The sequence below is a fragment of the Magallana gigas genome, chromosome 3 (genome assembly GCF_963853765.1).
Source record: "Magallana gigas chromosome 3, xbMagGiga1.1, whole genome shotgun sequence".
Classification (NCBI taxonomy): domain Eukaryota; kingdom Metazoa; phylum Mollusca; class Bivalvia; order Ostreida; family Ostreidae; genus Magallana; species Magallana gigas.
In genome coordinates, this window is record NC_088855.1 from 14,392,546 (window position 1) to 14,402,696 (window position 10,151).

At 34.1% G+C, this 10,151-nt stretch overlaps 1 long non-coding RNA gene across 1 annotated transcript; it reads left to right on the forward strand.

Annotated features, from left to right (window-relative positions):
* The first annotated feature begins 3,367 nt into the window (after positions 1–3,367).
* Positions 3,368–5,810, forward strand: LOC109618213 (uncharacterized). The gene is made up of 2 exons (XR_010711837.1): positions 3,368–4,105; positions 5,394–5,810. It is a non-coding gene; the product is annotated as an uncharacterized lncRNA (long non-coding RNA).
* The last annotated feature ends 4,341 nt before the right edge of the window (positions 5,811–10,151 follow it).

Here is a 10,151-nt window from a genome sequence, read left to right on the forward strand (position 1 = left end):
CATTGGATAATGTTCACGCATAATTGCCTTGTTGAGATCTGATGGGTCTATGCAAATTCGCACGCGGCCATTTTTTTTCCGCACTCATACCATACTGTTGACCCATGGAGTTGGTTCTGTTACTGGAGATATGATGCCACAACGAACTAAGTTGTCAAGCTCAAGTTTTACTTGATAACGAATAGCTACTGGAATAGCTCTTGGTGCGTGAATTACGGGTGCCACTGTTTTGTCGATTTTTATTTCGTATTCGCCAGAAAGGCATCCAATGTCCTGTCCAATGACATCTGCATAGTCTTTCCTTAATTGCTCAGTAGCGGTACTGACATTGACACTGTTAACTCTTGCAATCAGGCCAAATAGAATGCTGCCTTTCCTACCAAGTAACTGTAAGGGTCGAGGATTGTCAATCACTTGGAAACTAACTAGTCTTTCTGTGTCCTTGTATTTGCATGGTAAGCTTATCTGTCCAAATGCTTTAACTTTGGTGCTTACGCCATTGATAATAACGTTACTATCAGTGATCGGAGCAACGGACGAAAATTTCTCGGCACTTGTTTTGGATAATATGTTGCACTGTGCACCGCTATCAATGTCCAAGGTTAATTTCTTGTTGTCAATGTCAAATGTAACTTTCCAATCACCGGTTGACTCTGAATTAGTATCTGTACTCGCGGTCCACTGACTGTGCACTGATTAAACATCTCTTCTAGCTCAGAGTTGTCTTGAGGTGTGTTGTCTTCCGCATAATATACTCGCGAACGCCGCGGAGGGTTTCCTCTTCCTCTGAAATTTCTCCGACTTCTCTGATGACCTCTTGGTGGTGCTGCACGACTTTGACATAGGTTTGAATTCTTAAAGTGTCCTTTTTGCCCACAGGCATCACAATGCTTGTTAAATGCTGGACAATGTCCTTTAATGTGATGTTTGCTGCAATTTGCGCAATACGGATGCGTACCTTGGTATCTGCTTCCTCCTCTCTGCCCTCGCTGCACTGGTTGTCCGAATGTCCTTGGTTTCTCGTAGCTTGTGTTATGTTTCGTGTTCGCAAAATTTACTGATGGGTTTTCAGCGTCCAAATTTTTCAAATGCACGTTGGTCAATTCGACTTGACGACAGGTTTGAATGACCCTATCCAGGGTTAATTCGCCAGCGGGAATTTCCATTAACTTCTCTGAACATTTCATATCATTGACACCGTTAATTATCATGTCACATATCAACCCTTCTTTCTGCTCTCCGTACTCACAAAATTCAGCTTTACGTTTCAGCTCGGATATGTAATCCATTATTGTATTTTTGCCTCTCCTGGTTTTCAAGAATTCTTGCCTTTTAATGTTTCGATAGTTATGGACCCCAAAGTGACGATCGAACTTCTTGAATACTGTCTGTAGATCATGTTTATTCTCTCCCGGTTGTGCCTCGATGTTGTTGTCTCTGTCCTCTTCTATTTGTGGAGCCCATGTGAACGAATCGTAGATTTTCACAGCTTCCCGGCCCATCTTAGCTAGTAATAATCCTACTTACCTCTTACCGGGTTTGTCGTCCAGTCCCAGAGCATCTAAATGCACAAGAAAGTCGCGCTTGTAAGCCTCCCATTTTTCGCTCCAGAGTTAGATTCAGCTATAATAAATTCTGGTAAAGTTTTGATACCGCTGTGTGACATTGTTCCTGACTGATGGACGCGGATTTTCTGACACCATGTAATAACTCATGCAGCTATGTTGCGTAACCGGATAAACTAACTTTATTCAACTTTTTACATAAGAGAGTTCCAACAATGTAACAGATCGTACACAAGATAATTCTGATTATATTACACACGGTAAACAGACGGCTGGTAAGTGACAGAAGTTTAGAAGTGCATATGTACACATTATGGCGGACATTAAATTTTAAGGGGAGTAGATAATGAGTAGGCATAGCCATTATTGGTAAACATATATGTTACATGTAGACATGAAAATATTTATAAACATTCATAGTAAGCGCGATGGCCTAGCGCATTCGTACCAATAATAGCTTAGATTAATCGGAAAACCTTGGCGAGTACGGTGCCTGTATTAAATTCTATGTAATCGACCGAGACTTGCTGAATGCAATCAAAAAAGGCGAATGCGAAGATGCGAAGGCCGGAGTGCAAAGTTGGAAAGGAGTGATAGTAGTATCGCTCCTTCGCCTTCGCACCTTCCCACTTTAGGCATCACATCTTCGCGCTTCGTCGTCGCATCTTTGCACTTTTGCTCCTTCGCCTTCGCACTATCGCCTTTGCAACTTAGGTCGAAGTGGCCCTATCGGAATACCATAGATATATGTAAATGTAATAGTTAAGATGACAACCATACCCCGACGCACTACATGTACGTCAATATCTTGTTATAACGGAAGGGTTTTTATTTTCTAAGATATACCCCTTCTTTCATTTTACGTTTATTTGAATATGAATTATAATTTCTGTTACTTTCTGTAATTAAACGGCAGCAGTAAAAATTACAATAGTGTAAAGACTATTTCACAAATAATAAAAAAATATACTAAAAAACTTTAATCTACAAGGGGGTCATTATTCTACAGGAGTCACTTTTGTTCATGTGGAGTGTGCTCATTTTTATGAAAATGACACTTATTCTTCAGGCAAAGGGGTCATTTTTCTACGTAGAATAATGACCGGGGGTCATTTTTCTACGTAGAAAAATGACCCCCGGTCATTATTCTACGGGGGTCATTATTCTTCATTACACCGGATAATTATGCCAGTGCCAAGGTGGCATTTTTGCACCCGCTTAAGCTGCAGATATCGAAAAATTCAAATATGCCATATGATAGACCATTGCTTAAAGAGTTGACAACCACCTTTGTTATCAGTGTATCTCACCTGTCAGGTAAGATATTCACCTTTCAAAAATAAATTCCTATAGGAAAATAATTTTTCCCATAGGAAAATCAATATTCCTATAGGTAATTTGAAATTTCCTATCGGAATACAAGAACTTCTTATAGGAATTTCAATTCCGATAGGATTTGATAAAATCCGGCAGGAAAACTTAATATCCTATAGGAAAACTACATGATGAGTCAAATTCCCACAGGAATTACCATTCTCCTACAGGAAATATAATTCCTACAGGACTTTTAAAAAATCCTATAGAATTGTCAATATTTCCTGTAGGAGGGTCAATTCTCCTATGAGAATTATCATTTTCCGATGGGATATTAATTTTTAAAGGTAAATATCTCACCTGTCAGGTGAAACACACTAAAATCAAAAGTGGTTATATACTCTCTAGACAATGGTCTATCATATGGTATACATGGATTTTTCCGAAACTGCATCTTAAGTGGCTTCATATAGGTCAAGAGTCAGGATCTGTCTTTAACCCGTGTTCCCAAATTTGAATTTTATCGTTCTAAATCGTCTAATTCTTAAGTACAGGTTCACGTAAGAATCAGGCAATATCGAAATTTTGTGATAAGTGATAAGACGCAAAATAAAACAAAATTTTACCCAGCAAGAAACTGGGATGTTTAGAATGTATATGCCAAATTATTCTGAAATATTCCGTTTCGTTTTTGAATACGGGCCCGATATATTGACAGGACGCTCAATTTTGACTCCGTGCAAGTCTTAGTAAAATAGCATATATTTTTATCAAATTACTAAAAACAGCAAACCTTACGAGAAAATTTGATTATAAATAGTTACTAAACTCACTCAGCTTAATGATTTCCAATTTTAAAAAGTATTGAAAAGTTTGAGTTTCGAGTTTAAATTGCCGTTAAAATTAGCAAATTCGAGTGAAATCTGGTTGTCTTTCTTGGTTGATTCACAATATCGTCGCTAGATGGCGCCTCGTTGCTACGTACGCTAGTGCGCGAAAATCAAAATGGAAGTTCGAGAAGACTACACGGTTTCGGGACACTACGCAAACAGTTTCACAAGTCTGTATAAAGCCGATCCAGAACTCTAGTGACCCTTTGTAATTGTTGCAGAGACATAACAATACATCTGCAAGGTTTAAAACTTAGTGATGGCCGACAAACAACCTGTCAACCCAGCCGCGGACAGCGAAGGAAGTCATACCCCAAAGAATCACATTATATACAGGTATATTATTGCATATCCACGCTATACATGTTGAATGAAATAAGCTTTTTCAAACAGTGATATAAGTTAACTAACAACTGCAGTGAAGTTTTCGTTTTATTGGCATTTTTCACTACATGTATCGGTGATAATACTGGTTTTCCCCGCATCTATTTTTAGAACATCAAAGCGATTGATTTTGGCAATTATCCGGACACTCAAATATAACTGCATACTTTACGAATGTATGCTTTCATCTGTTCATTTACAAGTCTAACTATAAAACGTGCGTTGTTATAACTTATATTCATATCTTGATTTTAATAAATGTACTGCAGTAGCCTTACACTGCCCTTTGTTTTCAGATACATTGAAAAATGATGTATCCCTACATGTATATTAGAAACTAATATATGTTCAAGCCTCAATCAACTATTGAAACAAAACACCAGTCAATCTTGAATGAAAAGTTCCACATTGTAGTTTTTTTTTCACAGCTGTTTTCATTGTGGGGTAAAAATAAGGTGGTTTTTTTTCCCTCACTAAACTTGGGGGTATGGAACACCTGTCTGTATTGATGTGGATAAAAGTATATTATAGTCAAAACACTTTCACTCTTTTAGAAATTTCTGTTTAACAATATTTGACCGATAATATAATTTTATAAAATAATTGCAAAGGTTAAATAAATGATTAGGTCATTTCCACCCCATCAATATATACTGGTAATTCGCCTTGTTCCAGTAGAGATCCCCACCCCTAAATGTACGGGTACATGTAAATTCTTTGATACAGCTCATGATAAGACGTGGCGATTACTTTGGTATGCAAATGCCCGGGGGTTATCTCTTACCCCATATTTTTATAATTCATTGGTCAATTTACACCCCACCCTTAACAATTATATTTGTTGCTGGTATTTGAAGATCTATTTAATTTATGTAATGGTTTGGCAAGTATCCCCTGTTGTTTTCCCTATTCCAAACCATTCAGTGTATCATAAATGGTCATGGGTTTAGATCCCATTGCAGAAGTTCAAATCTTCTTTGATTAATTCATCTAAGATTACATTGATTAATAGTGTCTAATAGGGTTCCACAATTGGCCCTACCTTCAATTTTATTAACATAGACCAATCCACCCAACCATCAACTTTCCCTATCTACTGATTCTTTCTTTTCAGACTGGAATAGGAATCAATGTTTTATCTAGGCTTTATTGACATAACTGGTGTATTAATATTTATATGTTGTTTTACATTACATATGAAAAGTAACAATATTTCTAGTTTTTAAATCTACTATTTCAGGACTCAGAACTTTGACAATCATAGACCCTGTCATAACATTAAACTGAACTGATGAGACAGAATATATCTTACAGAATGTTTCAACAAGCGAAAAGTCGAAGAATGTGTTGACCCAGTGCTTAATCTGATTGCACCAGGGCAATCAGAGAAATTAAAACAATTGATTATGTTAGGACCTAAATCAACTCCAACAGATAAAGAGCTGACAAACTACATGTATATGAGGAAATAACTAACATTGAACTTCACACTCAAATTTTATCAATGTCAAAAAACTATGTTATTATATATAACAGTAATAAGATGTACATGTATAACTAATTTATGTAGAAGATAAGTGCATATATGTATGTCCCTTTCTCACTGATTGTCCATTATACATGTATAGAAAGAATAAAGAAATTTTATATCTCATTACTTCAAGAAAAATTATGTGTAATTAGCATTAAGAAAGACAAATTTAGCTGCATGGTTAATAACCAAGGAATAGCCATCTATAGTATGTGTGATAGACATTTTGACATGTATGGTGTCATGTACTGTGGTTTCATTAATATTCAAGGGTATCAATTTTAGTGGATAAAGTGAAAATCACAGTTCCAAGGATATGTAAATTCGTGGCCAATGACCCCATCAATACAAAATGTTAATAGAAATTACATTTCAATGAACATTTAATTTCGTGGATCAACTTAAAAACGAAATCCTTGAAAATTGGTATTCAACGAATATTGATGAAACCACAGTATATCGAATTATTCGTGTACAACTTGCTTTAGTTATTATATGTATGACTGGAAGTCAGTTTAATAAAGTAATTGTTATGGTGTCACACGTGTTTTCTACATATGGTTGTTTTTATTAAGTATACTACCTTGTAGTATATTTGAATAAATATCTAAAAATGTATATCTATATATATAAAGGGAGTGAAAAATGCTTATATGTTTTGTTAAATTCTGGAATATAAAGCATGCCCTTAATGATTAAACTGTATCCAATGCACATTATATAAACTAATACAGGGTTACAATAATTACGCTTACAATAAATTGATGCTTACTGAGGACCCCCCCCCCCCTCCATATAGTCTACAAACATATTTTAAATTTATATATCAGATATGAGCCTGTTTTACTGTACATTGTAATAGTATAAAATATATTTATTTTTGATTGGAAAGGCTGGGCTAAGGGTCCACATAAAAAGATAAATTCATTTTAATTGCTTAATAGCGAGCGCAGCGAGCTCTAAGAACCAGTGTGCGCGGGAAAAAGAACGAGCTAAACCTACAGTTCATCAAACAAAATTTTTTGTCTACGTCCCATAATGCTCTCTAATGTTTTCACCCGTGGTGCTATGCCAAAAATGGTCGACTTTTAACTCGTAATTTACAGTGATTTAAAGATTGAAGACACGTTTTGAGTACCGCATATGCTTTGGCGAGACTCAAAAGATTTTTTACATGCTTCCATACCTCCATATTGAGTTGAGAAACGTAAACAAAGACGAACCAAGTCATGGATGACGTCACAGTGCACTCGCGCTTATTTCCCGCGATAAATTTAGAGGTGGATCAAACATCTGTAATGCGTGTACGAGCTATTTCAGTATAGACTGCGATACCTGCCTCATTGACGTATGATTTGTTTTTAATCTTTTTTAATATAGAGATTTTATGTATATATATTAGCAAGAGCCATACTTTACTGTCATATCGATCCATTTTTAAGCTAATTGTGCATGCATGAGTAGGGAGGAAATAAACAATAGGACATTTTGAAATAAATAAAAAGGAATAAAATAAAAAAATAAACAGTTTAAAAAAATTATGTAGATATTGCATATAGTCAGACCATTAAATTTAAAAGTGGGAAATTACACACCTACAAACAGGTACCGGTCTCTCTCTCTCTCTCTCTCTCTCTCTCTCTCTCTCTGGGAAGGGGGGTTGCTCTGTATGTATCATAACCATTAAATTTAGTACCTTTGGCATACTTATTGTAGAGCAATACTCTCTCAAAAATTCTTTGACGTTCGTTGATATCTAAATAAAACTATATATTAGTTGATAATGATGCAAGGTATGTGTAATTCTTGCTGCGCTCGCCAGAACGGTAGCACCGTAAAACATATTATGGTGTACATGGTATTTAACAAATCTGCAGACATCTTTGTTAAAAAAAGAATTGTTATTTTTTAAAAAGTCAACATCCCCAACAACCTCATTTCAAATTACGTAAAAATAATATGAATTCCTCAAAAGTACATGTAGATTCAGGTGTTATTGACCACCGAAACAAACAATATTGTATATAAGTTTTTTAATGGTTGTACATATTACTCACTGTAACCATGATATACAGCAGGTCGAACAGTTAATATTGTTCCTTTTCCCTGTTAGTTATCGTAAGACTTGCTAACTTTGGCTACTTCCATTATTTTTTTTATAGACATACTTATATATTGTTTTAAGACTTGTGAGACATCATTAAATATTGTTGAAAACTAAACTTTTGATAACTTTATGAACGTATCTTTTAGAAGTCTGAGAAAATTCGGTATAAATTTGAAACACAATATTTGGTATTCCGATCCCGATCAATAATGATGTAAGATCACATTTTCACAGGTAATGGGTTAAAACAATAACATTTACACATCAACGAAATCAAAGTCTAATCCTTGTTTTAAAATGAAACTATGAATATGCAATATAATTATAATATTACTCTTAGATACATGTAAAAATGATAAAGATTTTTAAAATTTTGTTAGAAATCCCACATGATTGCTTATATTATGTAAACCGTCTGTTAATTTTTCAAAACTTTTTATTATGTAAAAAAATATTTCAGAATATCCTTTATTCATTTATTTATAATACACAGTCATATATGTTTGCTGTTTTTTTTAAAAAGAGACATAAAAGTGATCGTTTTTCTCTAATTTTAAAAACTGTATGGCTCATTATTGTCGTGGTTGCCATGGAAACCAATGGGATACTACATCTTTAACATTAGAAAAAAGAAGAGGGCATTGTCTTCTCTTCATAACAACATTTTTTAATAAATGAATTGACACTGAATTTCTGAAAATCCTGTCAGATCTTCATACCATAGTGTTTTCATTGTGTTTAAAAACTGTGACAGAGTGGATCTATTTTTAGTAACACAGCTTCACAATTATGCAACAAACAACTACATATAACATAGTGGATGAAAGTATTATACTTTCTTATAGTGACAACCGCTAAACGTCACAAATGATTCCATGTATTATATTACAATGTGTGTCACTTGCTTGTAATTGATATCTGAAATGAGTAACATTTTGATTTATACCTCCAGAAAGTAAAGGAACTCATTTAATGATAATTACATTAAAAAGGCATGTTTACCTTAAAAGGACTTCAAATAAAATTGGTTTAGAAAGAGATCGTTTTCCGACAAAAAGCCTTTCTATAAGGATAGATTTTCTATGTTTATTATTTTAGTTCTGCACGCAAGTTGGAAAATAAAATTCAATATATTTGTGCTGGACCATTTTCATTTTGAATAAATTGTTTTACTCTAGACCAAATATCGAATATTCGAAAAATATATGTAGGATAAAAATTTGGAATATTAAAGAATCTTGAAAAAAATAATGTACTGCAATATATATATTCTTACCCTTTAACAGTCGAACACCATGAGGAAGAAAAAAAGGAATCCATCTTAATAGATTTTTTTTCACAATCTTGGTTTTGAATATTTTATCAAGCATTCTTTCTAGTGTACTGTAGTTCATCAAAAGCAAAAAAATAGAACAAAAACCCTGAATTAGATATATTCTGTTGTTTTATGGTCTGTATAAATTTGTGTTTTTATACAAGTGGTTTATGCTTTATGCTTATAAGAAATGTACATGTATTTATGATTTTATTTATTGTGTAGATAATGCATGGTAATTATAGTGAGAATTTGCTAGAACTACTTACCAATATTACATGTATTATATATATATTTTTCATTTATATTTTAAGATTACTTAATTATTGTTATGTGTTGATAGTACTTAGTTATATGTAATTAAGAAATAGTTAATATTAAGAAGTATCCCAATGAAATATCAGGAGACATTTTATTAAAGCAGGGGAAAATGTCACGGGGTGACAATTACATGTTTTTATTCAATATTACATCTAGTATAGCAGTAGGATTTCATTCATTCATTCATCATTTTCATTCATGCGTGTATTTATTATACCCGCACTTTCTAACGAAAGTTCCGGTATATTGTTGTTACCCTGTTCCGTCCGTCCGTCCGTCTGTCTGTCACGTTTTACTTTCTCAAACTGCTCTTACATCTTATAAACCAGCAAACTCAACTCTTGGAGTTTGATTTGGGGTATCATGTTGTTTTGTAAAAACTCTGTTAGTCCTGGGGATCAAATAATTGGTAAAAAATGACGTTTTTTTTTACAAAAAGACCTTCTTCCTCGAATTCCTCCTACATTTTCAACAGTAGACAAATCATCTCTAGGAATATGTTTTAGGGTATCCTATAGATTTGTCCTGGGGGTCATTTAATGGCTGAAAAATGTCGTTTTTTTACCCCAAAAAAATGGTTTCAAAAACGTCATTTTGTTTGGGCAGTAGCCAAATGATCTTCAAGAATATGATTGGGGGTGTCATATTGAAGTGTGATCAGGTTCCAGAAATTTTTTTTTATTAAGGGGATCAGTGGGCAACAAAAAACTAGATGCTATCATTA